Here is a 15,703-nt window from a genome sequence, read left to right as displayed (position 1 = left end):
ATATATTAATAATGGCCTACAGTGTGAAAGACATTAATTATCACCTTTAACTATACTACGTATATCAGAAACAACGAACCGCAAAGTGTAAAGTTTAGAGGAGAAAGTGTTTATTTGAGAAATTAAAACTGTATCATAAATATTTTTTTAAAGGTTATACAATTGTGTAAAACAATCTATCATTTTCGAAAACATTCAAGATTACAAAATTATGACAATAGCATTTTAGCACTATTTTAATGGAGCATGATTATAGTAAATAAATTTCATCACCCAGGAAAACTCATTGTTAAGATAATGCAGTTTAAACGAGGTATTATATTGCAATACAACACAAAGACGAAAAGAACATTTACTGACGATTGTATCTTAAGAATCACATCAATGGGTTGGGTTATATGTTAATGTAATTTGAAGTATGTAAAATTATTGGTTGTGAAATTGTGTGCTCAATTCATACTAAATTATTTCTAATGCGGTTTACCTGATCAAAAGGTATTGACTTATTTCTCATTTGGCTAGCAACTCTTTCTTCTTCAAATCATTTACACATAACTATATTGATGTCGTGCCATTTGCTGAAATTAATATTACAAATAAAACTTTGACCATGATATAACTGACATTTTAAATCTGATTATGTACAAAAAAATATTTATGAAATTGTGATCAAATATTTTAAAAGGAAATAAGAAAGACAAAAAATACCGTTATCTGCGTTCTTAATGAGTGTTAGATGTGATATCCCAGGGAATGTGGAAACGTTATCAGAAATACGCAGGAGAAGCAACCTATTTATTGAATCGTTTCAATAGACACTGCTAGTTTTGAATTAGGTTCCTAGAAGTTAACAGTGTTAATATGTAAATTAGTAATAACTGATTCCTGTTAACTTAAAGAAGATAGAATTACACAAGGACTATAACATACTTGTATAAGGTAAGATCATTTATATAATTTATTATTATATGTAATGTTTAAAAAATAAGCATAACCAATTCGTATGCAGCTATTTCTTCCAAACACAAATCTGCATTTTTGTTTTGATTTATTTCATTTTAACTCAACATAAGGGTTATAAGAACTTCTTTTTGTATTTTTAATAATGAATGAAAAAAATCAGTGAAATTATTTTTTTAAAATCAATTAGCTTTTAGCTTAAAATGCCCGATCTTACTTATCGTTAAGTATTTGGTTGCTCTAAACGACTATTTATAATCGTTTCATCCAAATTAATTACTGTCGAGCTCAGCAGTTTCTTTTTTGAATATAAAAAAATTTATATAAAAATCAGCGACATATTAATGTTTAAATGTGCTGGCATTTAAAGAAAGGCCTTGAATTATTAACAGAGATATTCAAACAGTTAGTTTTATAATACTATAAATCTGACCTGTCCGATACCTTACACAGGAATACAAACCTTTGAGTCAAAATTACGAAAATCATGTAGCATATGCTTTAAACATAACAGAAACCAAAAGTAAATAGTATCACATCTACAAGTAAGTGCCAGATGCGGTTTTCTTTTAGATTATTTTGATTTTCACGGTTAGAATATAGATCTCGGTAACCAAATGGTCCAAGTAGTTTGTCTATGGTGATCCCTACCCTTTCAATTCTTTATGCTGTGAGTTCGAATCGCCAAAGTGTGTTCGATTCTGATATGAATTCACTTAGGTTGCCTAGTTTTCCTACATGGGTCAATTGTTTCTTGAAGTTATTCCGACTTCCTACACAGAGAAAAACTACTACACAACCAAGGTTTCCAAAAGTGTCCATTAAAGTGTTGATACATATTTCCGTTTTAACGATTTAAAGAAATAATATGGTCCTCTGTCCGTCCTTTTTCCATAAAAGTTAAGGCACTTATTATTCAAAATTGTTTAAAAAATTACATGATGTCATATAAAAAAGATGTTGATTGATTGTCAATCAGACAATCTCCACAAGTTACCAACATGACACAGAAATTAACAACTATGGGTCATCGTGCGGTCTTCAACAATTAGTCAGCTATAGTAAGGCCCCGAAATTACAGTGCTTAACTATTCCATTGAAAAAAATGACGGCATTTTTTCTGATAAACTCCAGACAAATTGTAATTTGTCTTAAAAGTTTTAAACGTCCAGTAACACATATTTTACGCATTTTGAGGACGATAAAGTATAAAAGGTATTATTTGTGTTTATTTTTTCCGGATGATATGCAAATGTAAGGGGTTATCGGATTTGAAATTACTGTCTTAATGATTAAATCATTATAAAAAAAAGATGCATGAAGAATTTGCGATTTTGCATAATGACACGGTGAAGACGTTGTGGTCATTTTTTTTTCGTGTAGACCTTTTCCACGCTACAGATTGGTCTAATTGTTGTTTTTTTTCGAAGTCGAATGGAGTGACCTTCTATTTATATATCATTAACACGTAATGTTTACAACAATATCATATGATTTTAATCGCAATTCTGTAAATAAAAGTGAATAGCCAATATAGAGTTCCGTAATAGTTGGCGCACAACTTAATTTTCTACATTTTTTCTGTAAGGTTATAGCGATCTGCTTTAAAAAGTATATAAGGGTTTTATTACATCAAACAAGTGCTCTCTTTCATAATTTTTTTTCAAAAATAACTAAGTTCCATAGTTTGTAAATAAGATCCCTACATCATTCTACAATAGCATACAAGTGCATTACTCTAACATATGTAAAACCACCCGGTAACGTTTCATAGGTATGTATTAACGTAGTTAGCTGTAAGAAGAGTTGATTACAAAAAATGTTGTACCCTGTTTTAGATAACTACCATGTTTTACTCGTTATTAGTTTCAATCCTCTATACATCTCGCAAATGTCCCTTTTAAAAAGCGCAATTGCCCGAATAATTAAAGCGCAAACGATCATTAAAAAAACGCAAACGGCATATTAACAAAGGCCAACGTCGAAGTAGGCGGGATCAAATAATCTAAATGACAACGATATGTAATAGTTTAATAAAACCGCATGCTTCATATAATTGTGTTGCCATTTTATACTTCCCCCAAAGACTATAATGGCCTTGTACAGACTTTCATAATGACCTTGTAGAGACGTAAATAATGACCTTGTAAGACGTCAATAATGACATTAGATTTTAATTTGTTTTGTGGTTACATCTGTAATCTTTTCCTTGGTCATCGTTAAAATTAATTGCAAACCTGGAACTGTCAAGATTTGACAATATGTCATACGCATGGTCTTCTTTCTTGTGACAATACGTTGTAATTGATGTGATTGGTTTTAGTGATCTCACGATACTGGACACTGGATACTTCTTGTTATAAATAATCAACATAATTCATAAATTCCGCGAAAGTTATTCCGCTTAATTTTAGCTAGTGAGTCCCTTGAGTCCTATTTTTTCGACGTGTTTCGGTGTTATACGCGCAGGCTTATTGGGAAATCAATAATTTTGTTTAAAAAGCTAAACAACCAGGATGAATAGTGTCAATTCTAAATAGAGATGACCTCAGAGCAAGTTGTATTACCGGCTGTTACTGCTGCCTCGTAGCTAAGGCAAATTCTATATGAATAACGCAATATTTGAGTTTGAGTATCATATGTTCAGTACATCATAATAGAGCAAGAGAGCAAAGAAAACCAACAAGTTCTTGAGTAGGCCAGGACAGAGAGCGGGTTCAAACAATCTCGATAGAAATCAAATGTTATAGTGCAAATAGTACTGCATGCTTGATATCATAAAGTAATTATACTTTTAACTCGTAAAATAGCAACAAACGGTATGAGATTTTGTGAAAAACTTGACAAAAATAAATTGTTAAGAAAAAAACATATTTTTTTGAAACCCTTGGGCTGTATGTTGTTAAATGAATTATTTTATTGTTATCAACTTATATCACTGACATCGGTAAAATATACAGTATATACTATATGATCATATGGTTGCAGTTGGAAACATTCAGGATGTCTAATTTTTGATGAAAAAAAAGTATTTCAAGTTTTACCGCAATATGTCTTACTTTATTTTTATTTTTTACTTAACGGATCTATCATTGCATCATTCAAGACTAATTTAATCTGAATTTATTTCTCACCGGGACCATTTTCGATGTGTGTGCTTGCAATTTTTAGTAGCAATACGATATACACCGGAAGATAGTGTAAATCTGTACTATTTGTTACTGGCATAATATATGTTTGGTTTTTTAGGGGGAGTATGTTATTCGAAAATTGTATACAGAGACGAAATGATTGCATGACATTACTAATATTTTCGAACCTTGCGGTGCAAACTGTACACGAGTTTTTTTTTTCAAATTTGATGCTGTCAACGTTAAATCTGCCAAATTAGTCTTATTTTTTAAGTTTGTCATTCAAACATGAGCCAATGTCTTATTCGAAAAAGAAATTTTACAACAAGATGTCTTATGCTAAGATTTTTACGTGGGTATGCTATATGTTTAGATAAGACGTTGGCCCGTATTTTGATTTTGCCTAAACCCGATGTGTTAATTTGCAATTTTCAGTCAAATACTAATTATGTCAATTTCAATTTGTTTATGACGCAAAAGTGACAACACAAAGTGACAATTTATGAAGGAAACAACCCAGATTTAACCATGTCATCACTGACATATATGACAGAATTGAACATTTTATTATTTTGGCAATTTCAGAGTCTAAACATAGCTCTTTTCAAGCAACATTTTTTTTCAGATTTAATAACATACTCTTGTATACTATATTCTTTAAAGTTCGATAATATGTTGAATTGGAGAATTTTATTCCATGTGGTTCCCTGGTTAACAAAATGTGTTCTTAAATATGCCAATATGAAATGGCAACCGATAGAAAAGATACTTCTTTCTTTATCGTGTGTTATTAGAAACATCTTAATAAAGTTCAAGGTCCAAAAAGGTTGCTTTAACTACATACGGGCACTCTGTAGAAATAAATGGATCATAATTTACAGTGAACATAAAATAATTAAATCCTTGATAATTTAGTAAGTACTCCAAGATCATTTGTAGTTGATTACAACTGAATTGTTTGTAGTACATAAGGGAGGTCTGGTGCTTTGCAACCGAAAACAAAATTATGAAATTAATCATCGATGTTCCATTCTTCTTCGTTTAAATTGGCAAGTTTTTTATTATGTACATTGATTTATTATAGCATCGATCAAAGTTTAGAAGTGAATTATTATTCCCTATTCTTGTCAGTTGAAAGTTTATTCAAAACTCAACAGTACAGTGTTTACCTCTATGTACATAGAATGTATCAAGATAGTGCATCAGGTTCACAGAGTAATGTTAGCTAAAGTTTCTGTCCCTGTTCGACAGTGTTATTTTCTCTGTTGTGACCGAGCAAGTTATACCAAAACCTAATGCATAGTAATGGAATGTTAAATGCAAAAATTATAAAAATACAATTTGACAATTCTATTGTTAAAAATTTGGGCGTTAAGATTCTAGTTTGAATTCTTTCACATTTTCATTTATGATACTTTTATATGGCGAAGAGTACGGGGGTTTTCTCATTGTTGAAGTCCGTGTGGTAACTTATTATTGCTTATGTTCACTTCATTTGAACTTCGGTGGATATTTGTCTCATTCGTTATCATACCAAATCTCCTTATCTTTATATAGACGAGAAACTTGCCTACAAAACAGATGGACGATTACATCTCAATTTTTCTCCCTAGAACTCTATGCAACTTTTAACTAAACTTTCGAGGTCTGGTATGTATAGTATTACACATAGAGATTCAATACAGACGTGTAGAAACAAGGTGCTATGTTGCCGCTATTGTTTTACACGTGCAGATTGTTTGAAGAGTGTCTTGAAATAACTAACTTCTAGATAAAGATTCGATTAATTTTGTAAAATTTCAGAGAAGAAATATTTTGTAAATTTGCTTATCAGATTTGATATTGTTAACGGTTGCCTTTTATCTTTATACAGTCAAACTCGAACGCCAAATGAGGAATAGTTAAAAGTCTACTTTTTTCATGTGACTTTTTCTCTAAAATTACCAAGTAAATATAACCAAACTATCTAGAAATAATTGAATGCATTAAAAGGTGTATACATGAAATACTCATTGTGTTACGTTATGACGGAACACATGTAACCGCAGACTATCTTTAATTCTGATTGCTAATTGGTTTTCAAAATCTTTTCATCGAAAACTACTATTAATCAAAACATTTTGCAACATTTTCAAGAATACCGAAAACATATTCATTTGTATGTAGCTAAATTTGTCAAAAGTTGTCTTCTCGTAAAAAATTACGGAATTATTTTGCCAGCTGAGCGACACAGACTCTTATGATCTGTTATTTGCCATAACACTTTATGAAACAAACCTCACTTTACAACGAACTAACATACACGTTTTATAACTTTAACCAGTAAAACCTTCATTTTAGCGCATCTTGGTATCTTTTCTTTATAACTGAGAGTTTCAGTTGGAAACGAATTACTGTCACAGTTGAATAATTGATTTTTATAAGAAATTTATATTATACAACCCGCAACTTCGTTCGATTGTTTTATACGTAATGTACCCATTTTCCTAATTGTTAAGACATTATATGGTCATTTTAGGACACATTGTAACAGTTTAGCTCCCAGAAGAGAAATCTTATTAATTTTAGTAGACTTTTTAAGATTCAAATGAGTTTATGCTCATTTCTTTATGAGAGACAACATGCAATAAACGTTGCAATATTTACACCAACGCCATTCTTTTGTAGATGTTCAAACGAGTTTCTTTGTGTTAGCAATTTCAATCTCTTTAAAAATTAATGAATGCAGTGCTGTATGGTTTACAGTGCTATTTGAGTATTATCAAATATTGAATTCGAAATAACCCACACATACACACACAAAACAAAACAAATTAGATCACACACGTCTAAAATGGATATACATGTATTCATCTTCAAAATAAAAACTTTATTCTCAAATGGTATTCTTGATATGTCACACTATTTTTTTTTCAAGTAAGAATAATATTTCTGATAACAACTGTTTGTTACAGCTGTATATGAAATTGAACATGGAAATGGGAAATGTGTCAAGGAGACAACAACCCGACCAAAGAGCAGAAATATAAAACTTCGCGGATTAGCAGAGAACTAGGGATTACAACGACTGATCACATCTTTTATGAGTGATCAATTGTCAGAAGACGTTTTAGTAGGGATTCGTTTAAAAGTTCGATCACGAATATAGTGTCTCAATTCTTCCATTCTAAAACATCGCATTGTTTGATTTTCATTAATGATATTAAAAAAAAAAAAAAAAAAAAAAAAAACACCCTATAAACTTGATATATGTCCCTCAATTAATATGTATCCTGACAATTTGATGTTCTCAAGAATAATAGAAGTAGTATATTAGACTATCCGCCTAATGAAAATATTATAATCAACAAAAAAATATCTTATTAGTAAAGAACCAATTAGCCGTATTGGTTGTAAATAATTGATAAAACAAATGAACACCTATATGATGTTTGTTGGCAAGCTGCACTAACAGTTCACTCCTTACATAACACTTAATATATATACGTAGTGCTTTACGTTTACTTGAGTTGTCATACTAATTTTGCTTATTTTCATTTGTATTCAGAAAAACGTGCGAAGAGTTTGAGAGGTTTTCCCTTCTTTTGCACTAATTTATACCCTTTCCTTCAAGTAGCTTATTATTTTTTAATTAATAACATGTGTTTGAATGCTCATCACAGGTTGACATTCAATTATGCATTTTTTTACTTTTATGAACGCTTAAAAAGCATGCTTTTGAAGTAACGCAAACAAATGAATTTTGCAGAACAACAGAACAATATTTTGTCAAACACTGTGAACAAAAATCGCAAATGGTACAGCCTCTACAACTGTATCACTCGGAATATGCAGTTTGTAAAATTCCAGAGATGTAAACAACAGACCTGCTCCTACAATATACATTCACCTAAGTTAGTATTAGTTCAAATTAGAACTAACTGTCAGTTGGTGCGAGTACTCTCCGATTTGTACTCTGGATTTATTTCTGTTTGTTTCCATCTGATGAGGTAAGCCTTGTTCAAATGAAATTATAGTTTGTTCTTATGTTGTACTGTTACACCACTGTCTCAGGTTAGGAGGGGGTTGGCACCTCTAAACCCCACCACACTCTGTATGTGTGTATATGCATGTCGCAAGTCAGGAGTCTGCACTTCTATGGTTGTCGTTTGTTGCTGTGTGTTACTTTTTTTTCGTTCATTATTTTGTACATAAATTAGGGTGTTAGTTTTCTGAATTGAATTGTTATACATTTTTCGTTTGGGACCTTTTATAGCTGTATATGCTATATATGCTGTTCTCATTATTGAAGGCTGTACGATGACCGATAGTAAACTGCTGTTAATGTCTGTGTCATTTTGGTCTCTTGTGGAGAGTTGTCTCATTGGCTATCATGCTACATTTATCGATACAAAATAACTAGGTTTAAACACGCTCTTCACATAAATTCTGTTTTCACCTAAGAAAGTTGTTGTTCATGCTTCCATTTATTATAACTTTAGAAATATAAACTATATAACTGTCCTATATGTAATTTAGATGGAAACTTTTAAAATTTGACAACGGTCATTTGATTCATTCATTGACTATTATTGGTCCAAACATTTTCTTGCTCTTTTTAAAAGGACAGTAGATTTCGAAAAGAAAATATCATTTAAAACAAATCAACCAAAATCTTGATACATTAACAAGTAAACATTCGAAAGCTTTCTACAGCTTTAAAATTGATATCAACAATCGAGTAACCACTCGAACCAGTTCGATCACAAAAAGTGATGAATTGGAGCGTTTAATACCTACTAAGAAATTGTTGAATTCAAGCAGTTAAAACACTGCTAAAATCAACGCATTTCAAATGTGGATGGAAAATAATTATTCATATATAAAAGATTCACCCATCAGTTATATTGACCAAAGTAAAGACCTTTGAGAAACGTAATTAATTATTTATATTTTCGCCATTGGTAATTTACAAAAACCCACTCTATTTGATCAGCTAAATACTTGTACAAAGAATAGACTATGCAGTTTGCAAATGTGCAATTGTATTCTGTAAAAAATATTACATGAATGATTGCACTTATCAAATAAATCATTCTAAGCACGGAGTTTGAAAGCTTTACAATAAGCCAATGGCAAAATATCATCATACAAGCGATAAAAACATTACATAGGAAACTAAAAACTGTTAATTATAGTGCGAAGACATGCACAACTAAAAAAAGTTTTAAGTAAGATCTTAATTATACATCCTCTTCCTCAACAACACTTCTATACTGATTTGATAGACTTGTTAATATTTGTATGATAAATGTAAATGTGAAGGAATAGTCTTTGATGTAAGTCGTAAGCATTTGTATTTCCTCAATTAAGTTTTATCGGGATTTTTTACTTTTAATACCTTTCTTTTTACTCTAAGCCTTTAGATCAACTAAATGGTATATTAGGGTGCAAACCAATTCATTAAACTAAGCAGATTGAAATGAATTTGTGTCATGTTTAGACCTATAATTGCTATTCCAGAGATGGAATAGCTGATTAAACATCAAATCGTTTAAGTTAACGTGAAATCGTTGTACCTTGCAATAGGGATCACTGATAAAATAGAGACAAAATGCTTCTATTCATTCGATAACTGATTTTACATAGTGTCATGATGTAAGCCAGCTATGATCAGTACACCAAATACGATTTATCTGTATAAGAACAAGAACTATCACCTAAAGTTTCTTATCAGAAGTATTGTCCGTGGGTAAAATATCATGAACGTTAGGTAAAAACGGTATATTACAACAGTGAATGGCTGAGATCGATCGTTTTTCCTGGGCGAAAGTTCAAGCACTGCAAAAAGAAGAATACAAGTTATTCCACATGGAAGTGACTTGGTCACAGCGACGACTTTGAATGTTTCTATACATAAGAAAATATTTTAGATAATTGTATTTTGCACACATCACATGCATTTTAACCTACCTTATCACCCCAAAACCTTTAACTCCCCTTTAATACACCATACATAATTATATTAGCTGTTTAAGAATCTAGCACTGGCCAATATTTACAACTGCGGAAAAAAGGTGTTCAAAGCCATATACATTGTACTTTCATTTTACAATATTTTTGGATACTTACAAATGTAGCCTTTCATTTTTAACTTCATTTTTGATATTGTTTATTAATATCGCTTTGCCTATTTTTATTCAAATATTTATTGAACTGAGGTTGTCGTTGTTTTTCTTTTTTTTTCAATAAGTTTGATAAATATATAGAGATCTATTTGCAATATTCAACCATTTCTAAGGAAAATTATAAAGAATGGAAACGATGTTTGGGTCATAGAGACAAAAAACATAAAACCAATGAGCATAAAAGTATACCTTACTGGTCAACAACAACAAACATATATGACTTTGGATGCACGTACCAAACTAAAAATCTACACTGTAAGTACTACTTTGGTAGAAAAAATATGCATTTTTAATCGCAATTTCAAAATGTTATTATCCTCTGAAAACTTAAAAAATCTGTATTAGAACTATTAACTTGACGAATAAACATTATTTGATTGAAATTTGGAGTGTCTTCGTATTCAATATTGATATTGATACTTTAATACTGAGTTCTCATTCGTGTTATTTCAACAATTTCAGTACCTGTGTTCAATAACACGGCATTTTTCTCAGTTTGCGGCCTGTCCAGATTTTCTGATTCATATGTTGTTGTTTTTTTGGTAAATAAATGTTTGTCATTGGATAATTTAACAGTTTATCCTATTAATTATGTTGTATGATAAATTTGATGTAAAATCTCTGAATCGTTACTTTTGTTGATTAGTATAGTTATATGGAAACGTTAGTGAGTTATAGAGTCGATATTTATACGTCTATAACTAAATATACCGATAAATAAACTCATCATAGATACCAGGACTAAATGTCATATATTCGACAGACGCGCATTTGGTCTACTGTGACAAAAGACTCAGCAGTGACGCTCGAATCCAAAAAAGTAAAAAGAAAAAAAAAGAAGCCAAATAAAGTACGAAGTTGAAGAGCATTGAGATCCAAAATTCCTAAAAGTGTTACCAAATACAGCTAAGGTAATATATGCCATACAGCTAAGGTAAATAAATCTATGCCATACAGCTAAGATAATCTATGCCTGAGGTAGAAAAGCCTTAGTATTTAAAAAAATAATAATTTGCTAACAGCTAATTTATAAATATAACAATATCAATGATAATTCATGTCAGCACAGAAGGGACATCTGTAGCTGAATATACTTATGATGTAACTTCATTAGCTGAATATACTTATGATGTAACTTCATTAGCTGAATATACTTATAAACGTACGGTGACCCAATCTTTTCTTTTGATATTCTCAAAGCATTGTCTAAAAGCTATCTTTTCCTAATTTATTTTACAATTCTATTATTTTGTTTAGTTTCTAATTACAAAATGGTGTTTTTCCCTGTATAATCCATACAAAATGTGTCATTTTGTTACAACCTTAATATCATTTTTATTATATTTTTGAACATATATATATATATATCAAAAGATAGTAGGTTTTGGCAAAATATGAACAAATTCTATCATTTTTATCTTAGACTCCCATACCACTTATATTTACTTTTGACGATACGTCTTATGAAGTTACATCTGTTTACAGAATATAATTATGACGTTACGTTATGCTTATTAAGTTACGTCTGCCACTGAATATGCTTATTTATCGTGCTTCTCTTTGCCATCTACCTGTTCGGGGACTTCGTTATTCTCGTGTGCAAAGAGACGATATTGAGCTTGCCAAATATCTCAGGTAGTAAAACAAGACAAGAAATAACACAATAAACACAGTATCTGTAAAGCCGAAAAGATCACATTGTGGCTCACAGTTGATATTGTTTCGGATATCAATGTAAAAAAAAACGGATAATATTTAAAGAAGTTACGTTAATGAATATGAATGTAAAGTTAATAAGATACATTGAATATAAAATGTTTGTAAATGACCTTATATCAGCTAACAAGTCAAGATCAAAAGAAGAAAAAACGAAACACAGATTGGACAATTTGAAGGTAAAATGAAATAATGAAATACTTTATAAAAAGTAACAATACAAGGAAACGCAACAAAAAGTTTTTAAAAACAATGTTATTGTTCCAAAGATACATGCATAGCTTGTTATAATAGTGATTTATACACATAGACTCTTGAAAGCTTCTATATAAAATACTTTCCTAATAGAAGGAAAATTTTAACAATAGGAGGTAGTCTACATAAACGCACACAGTTAATTATCTCCATCTCGATTCCTCGTCAGCAATATTTGACATTAAAATTAAAAAATTAAAAAGTTACAAAAAGACAAAGGACGTAAAGCAGACAATAATCAATTAATTAGAACAGGCAATTAATTATTATAGAATAGTCAATTAACTAGAACAGTCAAACAAGATTAAAAGTACAATTCATTGTGTAAATGTACTAAAGACTTGAGCCTGTAAAAATGACGAATAAAACAATATTAATTTGCAATTGTATTATCAACAAATCATAAAAACGTCATAAGTTGGAGAGAACAAAATCTCAACAATAACATATAAGTAACCAATTTCGTTTTTATTACGCTTCAATCTTGACATTAAGTAATTATTCAAAACATCAGATCGAACGCCTTATTTCGCTATAATAGCTAGGAATAGATACAGTAAATTAAGAGAAAACCACAAATGCACATAATTCATCACCATTGCTTACATTAATGGAACAAGGATTTGATGGTAATCCATAACGAAGGTTCATTAATCTATGGAACCTCATCTACGTGTTCGATCAAGTTTATCTGTGTTTGGTGGTGTGACATTCTGATTTTTGTTCAAGTAATTGCATAATTCTATTTAAAAAATTTAAAAGCAAATTTAGTTATAACATGTTGATCAAATCATCGTAGAATCATATAAGACAGAAAAACTTGTTTTCTTTACTATTTTTCCTAAGTTAAAAGGATAGTATAAAGTATGTGTAAACAAACTTTCTATTTCTACGAAAGTAAACATGCGGTTACAGAATTTAGTCAAGTTTCTATCAATACAAATTAATGGAATGTAAACTGTAAGATATTTTGTATTTACTCCTGGTATAAAGAAAAGCTAAGTTCATGGTTTCTAATTGAAAAAGGAAACTCCCCAAGACAAATCTGATTACAAAAATAATTAGAAAAAAAGTCATAATTACTTATAGATTGAAGTAAATATGGCAGTACATAGCTATTCCACAGTAAAATGAAGAAGATTTTGCATAAACAAACTTCCAAACATGTTAACATGACAAAGTCCTTGTTTTGAACCTAAAAGTACGTAGAAATTCTTTTTTTATTTGTCAAGGTTTTACCTATTCTGCCATGTTTGGTGTAAGATACATAAAATGTATGTACAGATTTTGCGACAACAACCTTCGTCATATTGTCCAAGGACACAGTTATCGTCCTTTGGTTTAAAGTACTAGAACTAGTGTAAACAGTGTATAACTTGCATGTTTTATTTGATACACTTTCACAATTAATTTCTTGATATTAAAAGAAAAAACACAAAAATATTAAACTCCGAGGAAAATTCAAAAAGGAAAATCAAAAATCAAAAGGCAAAATCAAAAGTCCAAACACATAAAACGAATGGATAACAACTGTCATATTCCTGACTTGGTACAGGCATTTTCTAATGTAGAAAGTGGTGGATTGAACCTGGTTTTATAGCTAGCTAAACATCTCACTTTTATGACAGTCGCATCATATTCCATTACATTTTCAACGATGAATGAAATGCATGAAATATCAAGTAGGAGGATGTAATTACATGTCAAAAAAATTTGGGTGCTGAATCTTTATGTTAATTAAAAAAGTAGTGAATTTGTCCAGTTCTAAAAAGGTCAAATTTTAACACGTCTGAAGCTGTCAAACTGAATTTCACACCCCCTTAACACAGAATTGACAATATTTTGAGTTAGAGCTCGTAGAAGTTTCTATAATTTTAATATTATTTGTCTCACTGGTAGTACACTACACTGTAAAAAATCTTTTTGAGAAAGAGCAGGTGCGATTTTTTTAATTTGAATTTATTGTCTAAAAGAAATGCACTACAAAATAACTGTGTTCTCGTTCCATATGTAGATATTCTGCCATGTTTGATGTTAGATACAGATATTTTGCGACAACAACCTTCGTTATATGTAGTTATCCTTAAGTCAATCAATTGTTAGATTAAACCATAAGAGTCAATCTTATATGAAACAAACCTACTGCAAATCTTCATACAGTGTAAAGAAATTCAGTCAAGTCTACAGCGTCATTTGTTTGTAAATTGTGCATGATTTGATGTTTACAAACTTTTGTATATATAATTGATAAAGTTCATGGTTGCTCTAACAAATAGCTAATAAGTCAAAGTAGTTTCATTTTGTTACAAATTGAACGAGATTTTGGATTGACAATTATTTGTCAAGGACCGACAGACAGAAATGCAATCATTCAGTCAGACACGGAAAGGAAAGGACAAACCAATATTTCCTTACATATATGCAGATGTTGTACATTTTTGTATATCACAATGGATGATAAAATTATTGACTCAAACCATGATAGTTTAGATACATATTTCAATTTCAAATAATTCTATTTGCAAAAAAAATAAGACAATATAATGGAGAGGGGTAGTAAAAAATAAGGAACAAAACAATACCATATAAAAAAAAAGATATTGTATGATTGCCAATTAGACAACTTTCCACAATAGACCAAATGTCACAGAAATTAAAAACAATTGGTCACCGTAAGGCCTTTAACAATGACCAAGACCATATCTTATAGTCGACCATGAACACTAGACAAACAATGAAAAAAAAAGTATTATAATAACAGATAAAGGAGAAAATCCAACCCTATAATGTAAAATACCTTCCGATTTTCCGTAACTTAGCCTCTATAACTGTTTTGACGTACAGTGCTGTAACTTAGCTTCTATAACTGTTTTGACGTACAGTGCTGTAACTTAGCCTCTATAACTGTTTTGGCGTACAGTGCTGTAACTTAGCTTCTATAACTGTTTTGACGTACAGTGCTGTAAATTTCAACGTTTCATATCTAAGAAACTTAAACGGTTTCCCTCATTTATTTTCATTTGTATTCTCACAAGCACTTTTAGTTTATTGATAACACGAAAAAGCTTATACCATTGAGACACTGATTATAACAAATTGAATCTCAATTTCAAAAACCCTTAAGCTATAAATATTACTTGATATTCATTCAATAAAATATTGCATGTCTCAGCAACTTGTAAATCATTCTAATCAGCGATCCTAAAGGTCATCTAACTTATTGATAAGTATACATATTGCGTGCGTGTGTCAAGACATTTGAAAATCTGTTATTGCATGAAACACTGATAATGACAGCATTAAAAGCAGACGGGAGTGAAATCAAATGCACATTGTATTCTAGTAGTAGGGCCATTTATCTTAATATCTTATCCGCAGGTTCTCGTTTAAATTTTGTAAATAGATTAATTACATATGGGCATGTGAATATGATAATAGGAAATGTTGCACGACTTCGAATGATAAGATAAGATT

At 30.5% G+C, this 15,703-nt stretch overlaps 1 protein-coding gene across 1 annotated transcript in view; it reads left to right on the top strand.

Annotated features, from left to right (window-relative positions):
* Positions 1-561: 561 nt before the first annotated feature.
* Positions 562-15,703, top strand: part of LOC134727177 (RYamide receptor-like) — a 54,343-nt gene continuing 39,201 nt past the window's right edge. The window contains exon 1 of the mRNA XM_063591556.1: positions 562-939. The gene's annotated coding sequence lies outside the window, so the exon portion shown is untranslated. The remainder of the gene's footprint in view (positions 940-15,703) is intronic.

Source organism: Mytilus trossulus, chromosome 7 (assembly GCF_036588685.1).
Source record: "Mytilus trossulus isolate FHL-02 chromosome 7, PNRI_Mtr1.1.1.hap1, whole genome shotgun sequence".
In the NCBI taxonomy this organism is placed as follows: Eukaryota; Metazoa; Mollusca; class Bivalvia; order Mytilida; family Mytilidae; genus Mytilus; species Mytilus trossulus.
This window is presented reverse-complemented; position numbering and strand designations above follow the sequence as displayed.